Source organism: Heterocephalus glaber, unplaced genomic scaffold (genome assembly GCF_053883595.1).
Source record: "Heterocephalus glaber isolate CG9 unplaced genomic scaffold, H.glaber_assembly_v1.0 deba00001577, whole genome shotgun sequence".
Classification (NCBI taxonomy): domain Eukaryota; kingdom Metazoa; phylum Chordata; class Mammalia; order Rodentia; family Bathyergidae; genus Heterocephalus; species Heterocephalus glaber.
Window position 1 is genome coordinate 10,402,669 of NW_028258358.1, and position 16,952 is coordinate 10,419,620.

The window sequence follows — 16,952 nt, forward strand, 5'->3', positions numbered from 1 at the left end:
CCTAGGAGCTTGGGATGGCAGCAGGGAAGCTTCCTTCCGGGTTCTCTTATTCTTATTTTTAAAAAGTCTTTGTGACAGTTAACACTTAAAAAGTTTTTGCCATTAATAGAACACCTCAGCTGGGTTTTCAGCTCAGTGATTCTGCCGCCTGCCTCTCAAGTGCAAGGTCCTGGGTTTGATCCCCTGTACCCCCCAAAAAATAAATAAATAAAAATAAAAACCCATTAACAGAACACCAATATGTAAATAAACATTTCTTTGTTTGTCTATGAGCATTTCTAAACAAAGTTAACTTCAAATGGGCAGACTCACCCTTGTGCCTTGGCATCATCTAATCTATGGAGGGTCTGACTAGAATCAAATGTTTCCCTTTCATTTTTTGTGTGTCTTTTAGCTTGATCTGGGACATCCATCCCATCTCCTCCCCTTGGACAGCCTTGAACTGAGCTTTATACCATAGAAACCCTGGTCCTCAGCCCTACAGACTTGGATTGAACTACAACACCAGCCATCCCAGGTCACCAGTTGGCAGATGACAAATTATGAGACTTTTCAGGCTCCAAAATCACATGAACTACTTCCTCATATTAAATCTCTTCCTCTGTTTTTTTCTATATATGCCATATAAAATACTGATAAAATTTAAAAGTAAAACCAGTTCATATCTACAATCAAGGGAGCAAATCCCTACAATTATAAGAGAACCTTACCTTAGTTATCACTGCCCTCTCTAACAGAATAATAGTGTCTAAAGACAACTCATGAGATGAACCTGCCAGAATGAGAACGAGGGGTGGAGGGGTTGAAGGGAGGGCAGGGGAATGGGAATAAATAAGAGAGATTATGTAAAGGTGCAAATTTCTAATGATAAACATCATTATATTATATACCTAAAATGTACCAATAAAATTAATTTAAAAAAAAGAATGTAACTTATAGTCTTTAGTCTTAACTTTCCCAAGTCTATGAATATTGTGTCAGTAAATATTTTTGAGCAAAATACTTAAAGGCTTTAGTGAATTGGATTTTGAACACAGGATTATCAACTTCCCATAGAAATTTATACCATTTTTTCACTGTGTTCTGTTCTCTTGGAGTATTTTTATATGCATATATTGATGCTCTGTCTATTCTAAAAATGTTTTAAATATCACATGATTAAAAATGTTTTTGGTATAATGTGAGGTTCATAGTGGATGCTCAATTAAAACATTAAAATATTTGTGTAACAATGGAAAGCAAAAAGATTATATGCGAAAATATCAGAAAGTTTTTCATTCTTTCCAAAGTTAGAGCAGGAAAAAAGGGAATATCATTAAAATTGTATTTCCATAATTATATCAGGAAATTAAAAGTCTCCAAGGACTGGAGTTTGGAGACATTATTATTATTATTACTATTATTATTATTATTTGTATCAGGGATTGAACTCAGGACCTTGAGCTTGCAAGGCAGGTGGCAGAAACACTGAGCTAAATCCCCGATCCTGGAGACATTTTTTGAAGAACTCTTCAATTTCTCTCTTCTTTTGACAAATCTCTCAAACCAATATGAAATTATAGGATATTCCAATGGAGCACAGGTGTTTAATACATTTTGAGTATAAGTCTAATGGAGAAGAAACCCTTTTATTCAAAGCACTTTGAAAGTGAATGCTCTACTTATTGAAATCAAGAGCCAGCAAATCATGACAGGTGGGCCAATCCAGCCATTTGCTGATTTGTAAATAAGGTTTTATTTGGACACAGCCATTCTCACTTACTTGTCTATGGCAACTTTTGCGGTAAACTAGAAGAGCTGAGTAGCCCTCAGAGCTGAAAATATTTAGTATTTGTCTCTTTAAAAAGAGGTTTGACAACCCTGACTTAAATGATCTTACCTAGTTCTTTGTCAAGTGCTGATATGTGCTTTGCACACAGTGATTAATTAACAAACATCTCTGATTAATAAGTTCACACATTAATTTTGTATTGGATCTATTCAATTTGAACCATATAACAGTGTTAGGAATTGGAGACATAGGACTTACAATTGTACAAACATTCTCTTCTACTTAGTCTCTGGTTCCAAATGATGAGGAATTAAAGTTGGTATTACAGACACCAAACTATGAAATTAAAATTAACAATTTCTAGACTGGCCATGAAGCATGCAATTTTAGGGTATATCTTACTTTCTTTCATTAGCAAAACAGCTTTTACTTGATTAACAATATCCAGCCAAGGATAATAGCCAAAATATGCTGTTGTGCACATTTACCTGGAACTCACTGCTATTTTAGTAAACAATGTTTAACTACTTGTAGTTATCAGATCTGGTGGGAATTGTTTGTCTTACAAATGTAGTCATTAGCTGTAATACTTAAAAGTTTGTTTTGGGCACTGAAATGTGGAAAATAGTGGTTTCTCATGATGAATCAGGCCTTTAAAATTTAGTTTTCTTTTGCTTCATGAGCTCAATAATGAAATGGAGTAGTTTGTTTAGTCTATCTTTCCAAATATGTCCCTTCTTTCATGAGTTGACTGCTCTGTTTTCATTCCTTTTCTAAGTGTTCTTCTTTACATCTTTTTTTATTGTAAACAATTACATTTTATTTGGACAGTTAAGTTTTGAGAAATATACAATGGACCCTCAAGTTATGACCTGCCTGACATGAACAATTTGAGTTAATCGGGTTAATGGAAGATTCATCTGCCTCTTGTTATCTATAGGGTGTACACAGGTAAATATCCAGATCTCACCTGTATTGACTTACAGCCAACTTGAGTTACAACCAACTGTAGGGAACCAATTGAGTTTGTAAGTCAAGGGTCCACTGTTCATAAGGAATAGAAAATATTAAATCGGGTTGTCAAATGCAACTTATGTCTGACTCTATATCAAAGCATTCAAATCAGTTCATCTTCTAAGCATCTCTTGCTAAAAGCCAAAAGTAGTGTCTCCAATTGGCTATGGGACAGGGGGACTCATGTGGCTATTCTGGTCAAGCTGGAGAAAATATTTAACTTTGTCTTGTAATTATGTCTTTCAGGAGGACCATAATTATATATTACATTATATAGTTCTCCAGACCATTATGCACAAGGGATTTTTTAAATGAATTTAGAAATAACTATAATAACATGAGTTTTAATGTTTGAAAGTCATGGGCTAAAATGTAACCATGAACGCATAGTTTGCTTTTGTGTGAAAAATTTTATGGACTTGCAAATATATTTCTTGGAATAAACACTTCTTATTTGCTATGTGAACATATAAATGACATCTTATTTTCTCATATGAAAATAAACAGAAACAAAACACAAAAATAGTAAAAATACAAACTTTATCAGAGAAGTAGTCCTGTTTTGCTAGTCACTTAACTTTATAGTTTTTTTTCTTTCACCTTTATGAGTGCATGTCTACAAGCACGATTTAAAAAGAATAATTATTTTCTTTTATCTCATTTTCAGGTAGTATATAAGAAGTAACTTGAAAATAATGCTGTAAATAAAAGAAAAAGTTGAGATACAAATATTCAGAATACTGCAGTCAGGCTTTGCAAATATAATGATCTAATTTGTTTTGCGTTTCCAAATTCACTGCTTTTATACAGAGCATATAATACACATGCTCTGTAATCTACAGTTTTACATGTCAATGTAGAAGCACTAGTCTGTGGTGAGATGTGTGAGCTGTAAAACTAATGCTATAAAATCTACTTTTTATATTTAATTCTAAATTATCAGTAGTGTTTATTCAAAGGCTGAATCTCACGGTTATAATACAAGATCTATTTCACTATCAGAAAGACCAGCTTCTGTTGTACTGTCTTGGGTCTTTAGTTCATAAAGTAGTTTATTATTTATTGAATGCCTAATGTAGGCTACAATACTGCCATCACAGATCCTGGCTAAAATGTTCTCCTCTTTAACCTGCTCCTGAAGATCAAAGAGAGAGCTTCCATTGTTTTCAGAACTTAATTTGAGGAGTACATGAAAGCATTTTCTAATAAACATATTCCCTTTTACACAGGCATAAAAATACAAAAATGTCACATGAGAATACTTTAAATTTTATTCTATGGAAAAATGTTTAAAAATCTACAGCAATTGTTATATACGTGGAGAAAGGAGTTTAAAAACATATGACAAAAGCTTGGACAACTCTAGAGCTGGTATTTGTTTTATAAGCATAAAAAGTCAATATTGAGTAATACCCACCAAACAAAGGAACACCAATTGAGAAAATACTCCCTTTTCAGTAAGCATCTGTCAGTTTGATACTCTTCTTATGGAAGAGATTTTAGGAGTATTACTTCATCTGATATGAACTGATGTTTTTCATGGACAAGAACTGAAAATCAGACAGGAATAAAAATGCTTCTGTCCACTTTGTAGTAAGGCAAATACATTTCTATATAAAGACAAGTGTCTTTGTATGAAGGCAGTTGGCAACTTTTATAATTTAGTCAACTTTTATAGTTATAAAAGCAATTTGAGAAGTACAATCAATAAATTAAGGAGAAATAAATCACATAAAAATATATAAGTAATGATATCTTTATATTAAAGTGAAAAATTATGAGAACCTACTGAAACCAGGAAAGACCCATAATTTTTAAGCAAAAATGAGTAACTCCATTAAAAAAAATAACAATAATAACATTCCACTATGTTAGCTGAATTTTTATACAAATATTTGTTGGGTGTTAGGAGAATGATGTATTAGGTTGGTTTCTTTCCCCTGGAAAAATTAAAAATATGATTATTTTTGCAAAAAAAAACTTAACAAAATCAAACCTTAATGATTTCCAACTTTAAGATTCAGTAGAAATTATTGTACTAAAAATTTAGGGAACAACAAGGGAAATTCATAGAAGAAAATCATTTCAAAAGGATATGTCTCCTCATTGTAAGCAGCAATAGTTGGGTTTTTAGGGTCAAGATCTGTGTATTATAACTGTAGAGTATAATGTTTTTTACCAATTCCCTTTATGCCTATTAATATTAATAAGTACAATTAATGTAAAATGAATGTTCACATGTGCACTTAATTCAACTTAGATCTTATATAAAATAAACTTATATGAGCTTTTCTTATTTTTCAGGGACTTGAGGCACAGCCTTTTCTTATCTGAGCTTTGGTCTTCATATTTCAACAAATGTTGTTGCTCACTTCCACATGATGAAAAATAATGAGCAGCAACAGATATTGAACTTCATATAACATTTATTAATATAAACCAGAACGAAAGCAATAATTACCACAGTGTCACTAATGAGGAAATATTTTCAAGTGCTATGGATTTAATAGCGCACAGACCTTGGCTGACACAATTTAAAATGACAGATAAAATTTAAAGAGTAATATTTTACATTTATGATCAATAAATTATTAGCAGTTGTGTCATATAGAGTCTAATCATTAATGTACTTTAAAAAATTTGTCCCTAGCACAACACAGTTAACACTTTACACCTAAAACCAATTTTTATTCTAAACACTTATATTCATAATATTGTGAATATATAATTCCGTTTTTGCTCAAAAAAGCCTTATCAGTATGAATATACACGATTAGTTTTACTATAACCCACAGGTACAAATATATATGAAAATACATTTAATACATACAAATCTATGTGCTTGTATACTATCTCTAAAGTTAATAAATAATAATAGTTATCAACTATCAAATGCTTATCATATAAAGAACTTAATGAAATTATCATGTATCTTGCCCAAAGTCTCTGAGGTAGTTTCTCTTATTGTTGTTGCTGTTACTATTATTATTATTATTATCATTGTTATTATTATTATTTTTTAGAAGATAAAACCTAATCTTGGGTTGTAAACTAATTTGTCTGAGGTTGCATCACTTGTTATCAATTACATTTCAGGTCTGCAGGCTGTTCTATTTCGGTATCACTCTGCCTTTCTTCTGTTTTAACTGTTCTACCCTTTTCTAAAATCATGCTATAATGTCCATGTCTGTGCCTAAAGTATAGAAAACACAGTAACTATGAAAAGAAAAACTCTGTGTAAATTTTCCAATGTTATTCAGTCTTGGAAGGTAGAGGATAAATGTTCTTAAGGAAAATCCCAAAATAAGTACTTAAGTAGCCAATGCAAAGCATAAATTTGAGTGAAAACTATAAAATCACCATTCTTCTGAATGCAAATGCAAATGTTGTGCTTTAAAAAAGTAAACTTCCCCAAGTATGGCTGAAGTAAAAATATATCTTTAAAGAGAACTTGCCATTTACTTACAAATCAGGGTAGAAAGTGGGGGAAGTATCAGGGATTGAAGAAATTATTTTTCCTCATTTGCAAGATGCTGCTTGTTATTGCATGGTGTGTGTCTGTGTGTGTGTGTCTGACTATGAAGAAAAAGTTCACTGGTAAATGTGAGAGAAGAAGTGAACTTTGTAAGAGGAAGAAGCATTATCAATAGCATGAAACGTGAGCATCAATATTTCCTGTTTCATTGGTGATAAACATAATTCAAGAAAAGTCTTGCATATATTAGATTGTCTTGGCTCAGACTCACAGTCATTTAGGACAGGTACAAACAATTTTATGAGGATATAGGAATGCTGCTTATGTGACAAAACATTTTGGTTCATTTGTGGTTTTGAAGTACATCAAGAGATGAATGGATAAAGAAAAAACAGTATATAACAGTGAAATATTTTTTGGCTTTAAAAAAGAAAGAAGTTTTGTCATTCACAAAAACATGGATTAACCTGGAAGACATTGTGCTAAATGAAATAAGCCAGGAACAAAAAAGACAAATCCATACACAGTATCCTCATTTATATATAAAATAAAAAATGACTGAACTCAAAGAGGCAGAGAGTAGAATAGTGATTACCAGATGCTGGCAGGTGTGTTTATTTGTGTGTTTGTTTGTGTGTGTGTGTGTGAGGGGGTTAGATTATGAGGAGATGGATAAAGGGTACAAAGCCTCAGATGGTAAAAATACGGTTTTTTCTTTGAGATCGGTACAGAACATGGTAAAAATAGTAAATAGTAATGCATTATACATTTAAAAATCTCTAGGAAAGTACATTTCAAATGATCTCTACCAAACATAAGTCGTTGATGTGATGAGATGTTTATTATTGATTTAATTATTCTACATTATACTTATAAATCATAACAACAGTTTGTGTTCCATAAATACACACAACTATAATTTGTCAATTGCAATTTAAAAAATTAAAAATAAAATAAAACTGCATGTTTTACCAAAAAACTTAATTCTTCTCTTAGTCACCTCTATATAATTAAAATGTATAAATCCTTTGAGAAAATTTAAAAAAGCACTGTAGAGATCCACTTCTTTGATTGATATTATAATCAATGCAACTAACCCCTGTCTTCAGTCTTATATTCTGTGTCTATGGGAACAAGCCAAATAATTTCTTTCACTCCTAATATTCCACAGTTCTAGCTAATGTGTTCCCTGTGAATGAGGCTATGGCTATACACCTATCCTCTCCTTATTACATTGCCCCCACTCCCGTGCAACTCTGTCACACTCTAATACCTATCACTACTTTTAATTAACCTCGTTTTTCTTTGATTTTGGGGGGGAATTGTTTTTGTAGTAGGATTTCACCATGGCTGTCATATTGCTTGTATTAGTCTACATATTTACTAGCACATTGCTTTTATTATATTACAGTAACCTGATTCTAGTTTAGCTGCCTGGCGGGGGGGGATAGAGACTTGTGTGCATCTAATCTGGCAAAGAGCGAGGAATTCTCATGAGATGTGCACAGTGTACAGACAGTAACACCAAGACATATAAATAAACAAGAAAAGATGCATTTTTCAGAATCAAAGTGTCAGTGTGCAAAATAGAAAGGTCGAATCAACACAATAAGATTAAAAACAACGTATCAAGCAAGATCATAAGAGAAGAATCTGACTAAAATCCCAAATGGAAAATCGCCCTATCTTCAGAACTTTGGTCCGTTCTGCCTATTCAAAAATATAAGCTCGCAACAATGTATAAGGCATGCACCTATAATATAAAGTGATTCTTGAATATGTAAATATATACATAAGTATATATGTAATACATGTGTTATATTTTGGCTATTACATTAAATTAATATTATATTAATATATAAGTTGGTATTATAATATAGTCTGGTTAATAAAAGGAAATACTTGCTAATTTTTTAAAATACTACAAAAATTTTGCAGAGAAAGCCTTTTAGAAACATTTATAGAGCTATTGGTTAATAGGCTTTAAGAAGTGAACATAGCCAGAACAAAAGAAAAATGAAAACAAGTACTAATATAATAGCATTTTGATCTATAAGCCCCCAATTATATCAAACAAGTCAGAAAAATCAAACGAAGTAAAGCTGATGCAATGATAGAAGCAGCCAATACATTTTCAGATAATGAATATATAATCACTCAATCACAATAGAATATCAGCTGAGGTTAGTTACGGAAACTTCTTTGAATAGACCAAGATATCACATAAGGTTGTCGTGACTTTACCTCTTTAACATACTGCTGCTAGTTTTTAGGCCTTTTGTCCATCCTGGATATTGATGGGGTTTGTATTAACTATTTCAGGCTTTATGAGGCAACTGGTACACTAGTGGCCTATGCCTTAAATTTTATTTCCACAAACCTCTAATTAATATCCAAGGAACAACTTAAAAATAGAACATTTTTGCAGGGCACAGTGATCCAACCCTGTGGTCCCCGGTATTCAGGAGGCTGTGGAGCTCAAAACCAGCTTCAGCAACATAGAAAGGTTTTTCTCAAAACAAAACAAACAAAACAACCACAAAGTTCTGAGAGTATCTTGTTTAACGCCAGTCAAGTCACATTTAAGAAACTATTGGAGACAGGAGCCTCTTTGAGATGCCACATAAAGAATACAGTTCATCAAGAGATGGAGGTGGGAGGAAGGGGATGGAAAAAGAAATTAAGATGTATTGTGTACATGTACCAACTCCCCATAAGGAATGTAAACATCATGTACTGCAAGCATGTACTAATAAAATAAGGACACAGTTCAAATTTTTAAAAAATGTTCTGAAATCTTATATTAAAATCTTCCACTTGTACGGGAATTTTTCATTGCATGAGAAAATAATTTACCAGCGTATCAGATGGATTCTAAAAGAGCTTCCTTCATATCTTATTTTGTTCCTGGACTTTTCAATTCTCCTTTTCTAATAGCTGTTACTTTTTCTTTCCTTTTCTTTTTTATGGTAAGCACTTGGATAGATATATAAAAATAACTCCATTGTAAATATTCAAGCAAACTTCCTTAACTTTTGAGTTTCTTCCAGATATAGAGTATTTCCACTAGACAGCTTAATGAACCTTTAAAAAAGACTTTCCTGGGTACATTTTGTTTGATTTCTATCTCCCAGGGTGCCATGTTTTTTTTCATGTCATGGTACACATGGAAGATGGCTAACCTCTGGGGACTGTCCCAGAGATCCAGCTGCCCCAGGCTTTTCTGTCTATTTCAAAGTGTTGAGAGGACCAAAAACACAGGGTTCTTGTAACCCACCAGCCTGCTGTAGTACTGAAGACCCGGCAAGGAAAAATCTGCCCAGTGCAGTTCTCACCAACCTGTAGGCTGCCGATGTCACAAATCTGACATGTTTCAACTCAAGGTCCTGTACAATTTCTTTGCTATCCAACATAATATACAAAAATTTTAATTTAAAGTAAATTAAAATTTGCATTTTAATTTAAAGTAAATCAAAATTTGCATTTTAATTTAAAGTAACTTTTGACAGTTGGGCCCTGGCTCCTGGGAAGTGCTATGTCTGTTTCTTTTTGTGGTTTCATTCCTTACTTCTCTTTCTGCCTTGGACAGGACATGTTTTGTTCATTGCTTTACCTCATGCTGGCTCCCTTTTCCTACAAAAACTGATGTAGTAACCAGCAGTGGCCTTATACCATGTGACCCAGAAGCAGAAGGTCTTCCGATGCTAGGCCCTAATGGCAGAAAAAAGTCTGTATGCATCTTTAGTAAACTCCAGTAGGAGCACTTTGGTGCAAACCCCTAGAATCTGAAGCAGGGTCTGCTCTCTGTAGCAGAGAACTATTCATGTTTTAAAAGCAATTCTTGGAATGCCACTGGGGTCAGCAACAACTGAAGCCCTCACCAAAGTAACTGTAAGACTAAGAGATCAGAAGCAACATCATGAGCTGGATTGTTAATAAGTCAATAATGCATGCATTTGGACTTCTGATGTAGCTATCTGTTATATAACGGAGGTTGTTCATTTAGAAATGCATCTTAGCAAGTTTGGAATGCATAGGTAAGTTTCGGGAGGATGTGTCCCAGACTCCAGTGACAACTGCTATAGTTTTACTGATTTTTCTTTCTCACTTTGCACCTGTGCCTTCCCCATGGCCAACTAATAGAGAAAAGGGACACATGCATCTGAGTCATTCTTGACATCTTGGGTCTATTATTACATTATGGCCTAACTTGGAGGATGACCCTGAAGGACAGTTGTCAAGAGAAATCCAGTGGGCAGAATTGTATGCTGTGAGTTACTTGCTCATTTACCTGTGGGAAGGTAGATATGCCCTGAGGTAAAAACATAAAAATTCAGGTCCTGTTGGGAGAATCATTTAGCTGGGAGATCTATGGACAGAAGAGAGCAATCCTGAAAGACTGGAAATGAAGGAGCTTGAGGAAAATGCCTCTGGATGGACAATTGGGAATGGACCCCAAGTGTGGAAATATTTATATATTTGTGTTAGTATCTGTCAACAACTATCCTCCACAGTAGACTTAAAAACCAGATTGATTAGGTCAACTATGGCCTGTGAATGTTGCTTTACCTCTCTTCTTTGGGACCCAGTGCTTATACCATGGACCCACAAGCAGTGAGGCCATGTGTTCTTGTTATCTATTGCCTCTCAACTAAAATTTTTCTCTTTTTGTCTTTGTGAAAGTATATATGATCCCTTTAAATACTGTGGCTTTGCTGGTTGGCACAGTGTTAAGTTTTGTTGGTGGAGGGAATGGGAGAGACATTGCAGTATGAGACAGTGTTCATTCTTTATCCTGTTGTACTTAGTCAGCAGGCTCTTGTATCTTGCTGGGTTTTCCAGCTTTGGCTCTGGTCATGCAGGGTTACCCACAGCACCCCAAAGGCAGCAGCTTCCCCTCTCTCTGGTGATTTTGTAACTCAGTCTCTTAAAAGTACACTTCTTCATGAAGAAAATTCCTCAGAATCCCAGAGCAGATTACTGGAAAGTGCTAGAGGGCCAGTTTCCAGCAAGTTCTGCCAACATAATGCCACAGTGACTTCACTGCCATTCAGTGAGCCATAAGCATGTCCTTGCCAACAACATCTTGGTGTCAATCTTAGGGCCTGGAGGTCTCTTTTGGAGATCTCTAAGCACTACAAGCAGTGGCTTATATATCTGCTAGTCCTATATTCTCTAGAGTTCTTTATTTCTTACTAGCCAATCTATCATTACTCAAATATCCACTTAAACTTAGTAATTATTTACATTAAATTTTCCCTCTTATGTTACAGTGTGGTTTCTCTTCACTGATTAGACTCAGACTACTACACCATGGTAACAGGGCAAGGGGTTGGACACAGGCCCCACTGAATGGGGTCCTTCTCACTAACACTGACCTTGCTGTTGGCATTGCCAAGAGCCTAAATATGTGCAGCAAAAACCAAAGCTGGCTCCATCCCTCCAATCAGCCATTTAGTGGCAAGGAGATCTCAAAGATAAATGAGTATTATAGCAATCACAATGCCACAAAAGTAAAGATGGCTGTGAGCTCCATTTCTTCATAGCTGAAGTCAGTCCATCAGTGAGAAAGCAAGATAAGTCCATTTAAATGCTGACAGAGGATGGAAGAAGCATGGAAAAGAAGGTAGAAGAAGGATATGACTATTAATAAAGACAAGAAGAAGACATTATCTGGGACTATATCTTGGTTGACCGATCCTTGCATGTTGAATTTTCTTTTAGGGATTGCACACAGCTGCTAAATTAAGTGTGTGTGATGGGCAGGGGAGGATAAAAAAATAGAACACATAAAAACTTTGAATGTACCACCTTTTACAAGGGCTGATAAAAAACAATAAAGTGTATTTAAATAAAAAAGTATTACTATAAAAAGTGCATTACCATTAATCTCCTTTAATATGTTTCCCCTTGTTTCAGACACATTTATCCCATCATTTTTGCCCATCCTGTTTTTTGAAGCAATTCTGGAAGTCCTTTTTTATGAGTGTCTTTTGTTGGTTACTCCAATGTCCTGAATCAATTCAACACATTTACATCAATTTCTGTAAAATAAAAAGATCATGGTGAATCATTATCCACCTTATTTATCATATATGGTACCATGCAACTTCAGCCTCTTGCCCAGAGTCAAAGCAACCATGATAGGTAAACATTTTGAGTCCTTTCAAGACAACAAGGAAGCCATGACTGTGTAACTAAAGACATTCACAAAAGAGCATTTCCAGCACCCTGCTCTTGTAACACCCAGCTGTTCATATGGATAAACAAATCATTTCTCTGCATGTATCTCTAACTATCCCAAGGCTTCCTTTCTACAACTATCCCAGATATCTATGGGAACCTTTTCAGTCCTTCGAAACAAGTGTAAATCTGAAAGTGCAAGGGAATTCATAACCCAAGGGGCACATCTTGCCAACTGGGGACAAGGGTTTAAAGATAAATATCCACCCTTCTGTCTTAAGGGGTGGGCAACTTTGAGGTACATTCTGAATAGTTCCCAACAGGCCCAAGTTGCTATTACCCATAATGGTGATGAGTTTAAGAAGACACCTTGGATTTGCTTTCCGTTCTTCCTGTTCTAGTTATCCCAGTCCACCACCTCTGTTTTTGGAAACACTTACCAAAATAAACTGCCTACACCAAGGCACCGTTTCAGGGTCTGGTTTGGGAGAAGCTGTGCTAAAACAGTTCTCTCTTGTCTTTTATTCTTATTATGTTCCTCTTACATCCATAAGAATTTCCTCTTAAAGAAAGTGCTTGTTAAATTGCTCTAAGAATTTCCTCACAAAGAAGCTCCTTTTAAATTATTAAGAATTCAAATTCTGAGGTGTGTTGCTCTATGTGCTACCAGTTCCAAACCTGGCCTCCTTGGTTTTCCTGTGTGTTTCATTTCATATGTTCTCACACTTTAACCATACTCCAGTCAAAAAAAAAAAATCCATAGTCTGTTCCTCCTAACTACTTCACTCTTCCAAAATGTAGGACTTATTGTACTAGAGTAACAATGTAAATTTTCGAATGCAACTTAAATGTAACATTAAAAGGAAAATTGAGCTTACTCTTGCCATTCCTGTTTCCTGTTTAGTGTATGGTGTCATGGTGCTCTGAGTTTTACCAGTTATAAAGCTATAAATGAATCATGAAAGCTCCCTTTCTGTAACTCCCCTCCTCCAGCCAAACAATAAGCACCTTCCGTTTCCTCTCTACTTTTGCTTATGTCAGCCTCTGGTTTATGGCCAGATCTCCTTGTCTCTCTATTTCTGCCTGGTTATTAGGAAGGGATGTCACAAGAGTGAATTTGAGTTAGTGGATGCAACAAAGAAAGAACAAGAGGACTACTGATCTGTTGATTGCTTCCCTATGTCAGGGACAATACTGAACCCAGAATGATGTTTACCACATCCTAAACACTTGATAATAATTTGTTGAAGAACTAAATACATGCTTGACTCTTGGAGCAGATGTTGTAGTCAATAAGGGATTGCAATTTACATAAGTGAGAAAAAGAGGAGGAAAGGATTTTTACTGAAATACTTTAGGCTAGTTATTTATACCTCTTCAAAGTACTATTATAGAGTTCCCTAAAAATAAAAGAGATTTTACCAAGAGCATGGTGTTTAGTACCTTTTCACTCTAAATTTTGTTGAACTGAGCCTGAAGTGTCTTTTATGTCCATGAGAATATCAGAATGCAGTTGGTTAATGTTTATGATGGCATGTCTTATATCTCTCATAGACACAAAATTTCTGGAGATTTCTGGGAATGGTAGATATAAATATAATATTTTAGTTTTGTTATGGAGGGATGTCATAGAATAGACAAAGTGTATATAATTCAAATATCATTAATTAAATTATTAAAGTAGAATTATAGTTAGACAGATGTTGAATTATTCTCAAGCAACCCTGACTCTAGTTGAAATTACCTATTTTCCAAGTGTGCACATACCTATTTGCAATAGTTTATTGCCTTCTAGGTCAGTCTCTTTCGTTGAAATTGTTCTTAACATCTTTATTGACATTAAAAAAACACAAATTTTAAAATACTACTAGGATATTTTCTAAAAGAATGATATGACTTCAATATAACAGTGAAGCATAATTATTATTAAGAAGCATTGGCAGTATTTTTAGCATGATAGATGGAACTGAAAATATTACTGTATTAATCTAAAACTTCCTGGATCAACTGGAATATAGTTATTTGGGCTAACATATTAAACTATTTTTGTTCTGGATAGAAGCCAAACAACAGTAATTGCTTCTATGCATTGCCTAGAAGCAGGTGACTTTGCCATCTGGACGTGTGTCCTCTACTCACTGAGCAGGGCTCCTGATAAAATGCTGTATTCCTGGCCTCCAGGCAAAGAATAGTAGGGGGAGTAAGCAGCCTTATAGATCCTGGTAATAACTTTCCTTTCCCTGTGGGGTTTAGAGCCTGCTTCCATTTTGTTAAGTTTTTAAAGAAAAAGCCTAGGATAGGGAGATTGAATTGTGACTGTTCTTCAGACATTCAGACAGCTTTGTTTGCTGTTGAATGTTTCAGGATAGCAGAGAGGCTTTACTTTCTGGTTGTAATCCAGAGAGTTTTCATAGTTATAGCTTCATAAAAAATTGTTGGGTAGTGCGCTAAATTTACCAGTGTAGATTGTGAATGGAAAAGCTGTGTTGTCCATCTGGGGACTCCTTTTCTGTTCAAGTGTAACTCAGTAGTTCCTCAGTAATAATACACTCAGAGGTGCTCTGAAACCCGATATCTACACAATGTCTTTCGTGTTTGTCAGAAGGGACTGTTTCCTAAAAATTCCTGCCTTTGCACTCTCAGATCAAGTAACATTTACAGTCTTGGTACTGTCTATCTCTGTGACTTATATGCCTTTCTCTTTACATGTTATTTCTTAATCCAATTGGATGGAATCATCCAAAATTCACTAGCGGAGCAGTCACTGGTGGTCTCATAGCCATTACTTGACAAGGCTGTAATTAGGTGGGCCATTTTACACCTGCTTTCCCAGCTGGGCACTGCTCTTGGCTTTACAGTGATTTGTATCAGAACTGAAAGGGCACTGCTTCAAGAGTGAACTCACAGGACTCATTGACAATGCAAACTTGTAAAGAGTCCACATAGTAGAGAATTTGCAGTAAAGAAAATTTGTTAATGAATTTGTTAATTTTTTTCTTGCAAGTGTCTTTCTTCTGCTATTTAACTCTTTTGGTAGTTTTTATTGAAAGAATATAACAGACAAACCAATACTTGCACCTTCCATGTTGATAGCTCCTTGTCTAATACTTCAGTTGGCTATTTATAGGGAGATGTTTCAGGTAGGGCAAATTTGCATAATTATCATAATTGTGAGTGAATTTTTAACCCATGGAAATATGCCTTTCAAATAATTCAGAAAATATATTTGATGATGCCATTTGCATAAGTTTATTCTTACACCAAAATAAATCATTTTAAATTTAAAAACATAAATATTTTTCATTTTAGCCTAATGTTTCTATTGCTGCTTACATAGAACTGGCCACAAATGAATATGGTCCAGGAAAATGAAGTTTTTCCTGAACATTCCATGTTACCAATGCAGAGTATTTCACGTCCTTCTACTCTGAAATCCACATTACAGCAAGTGTTCTATTTCTTTCTCTAATGAAGTTCACTGTAGGCTGCTATAATTAGGTTGCTTAATGGTAAACTGATATTTACTTATGAGGGATCTGGAAGGATGTCAGAAATGATAATAAACTCCAGCACATATTCTGTAAGGCTATGGGTTTTGTTACCAACCTAGCTGCCCATCCACAGAGCCAGTATTAGGTGAATATTTCTGTTGACCACCGTGTAGCAAGTAGTTACCCACATCTAATGAATTCTTTTACCAAAGTACTATTAGTGACTTCTGGAAAGTATTAATTTGAGCTTTAACTACAGACTCAATAATTCAAGAAAGATCCTTTCAGTTTGTTTCTCTTTAGAAGATAAAAATATGTATATACTATAGCTTGTTCTTTTAGAGAATTAAGATGCAAAATATTCCACACAATTTAAAATGTTTTTTTCTCTTGGGACTTGATCCTGAAAGTGATCCAATCTCTGTCTCTGTCTCTGTCTCTCTGTCTTTTTTTGTCTCTCATCTTGCTGTTTCATTTTTATAATTTACAAACAAATTTTTTATCACTTTTACATTGATACTGGTTATTTTATAATAAGCACCAAGCCCTTTTTTAAAGAATGTTTTCACTCCCTGACTCCCCTCTTTCTACTCCTAGCTGTCAGTGTAGGCCCTCAGCCCATCAAGCCCAACTTTTTGAGAAAGTCTCATCCCGCTCATTTTCCTCCATGTAGATGGTTCAAGTGTTGTGCCAAGATTCATTTCATCCTTTACTGTCCTGCTGAAAACCTTGTGGTGCCACTTCCTTACCCACTAATTCCTTATTATGGTATTCAAAGACATTACATTCTGTTCCCAAATTGTATTTCCTTTTTTATTTCCATTGATCTCCTCTGAATATTCTCTACTTGAGCAATATTACCTTTACAGCTAATGCATTTGGATCTTCTCTTTCCTACACCAAGAATACCCTCATTTTTCCTTTTTTCTCATTCTGCTCAATTCTTGACATACTCCCACTCCCTGCACCCCGGTAATTGTTTCTTTCTATATCAGGCCTTAGCAGTCTTATGTCTCTG

General features: G+C 34.7%; 1 long non-coding RNA gene across 1 annotated transcript in view; it reads right to left on the bottom strand.

The window, feature by feature from the left end:
* The window catches only part of LOC106009416 (uncharacterized), a 259,976-nt gene that overhangs the window by 13,050 nt on the left and 229,974 nt on the right, over positions 1–16,952 (bottom strand). Inside the window, exon 12 of the long non-coding RNA XR_015443704.1 lies at positions 12,144–12,304. This is a non-coding gene — a long non-coding RNA (uncharacterized LOC106009416). The remainder of the gene's footprint in view (positions 1–12,143; positions 12,305–16,952) is intronic.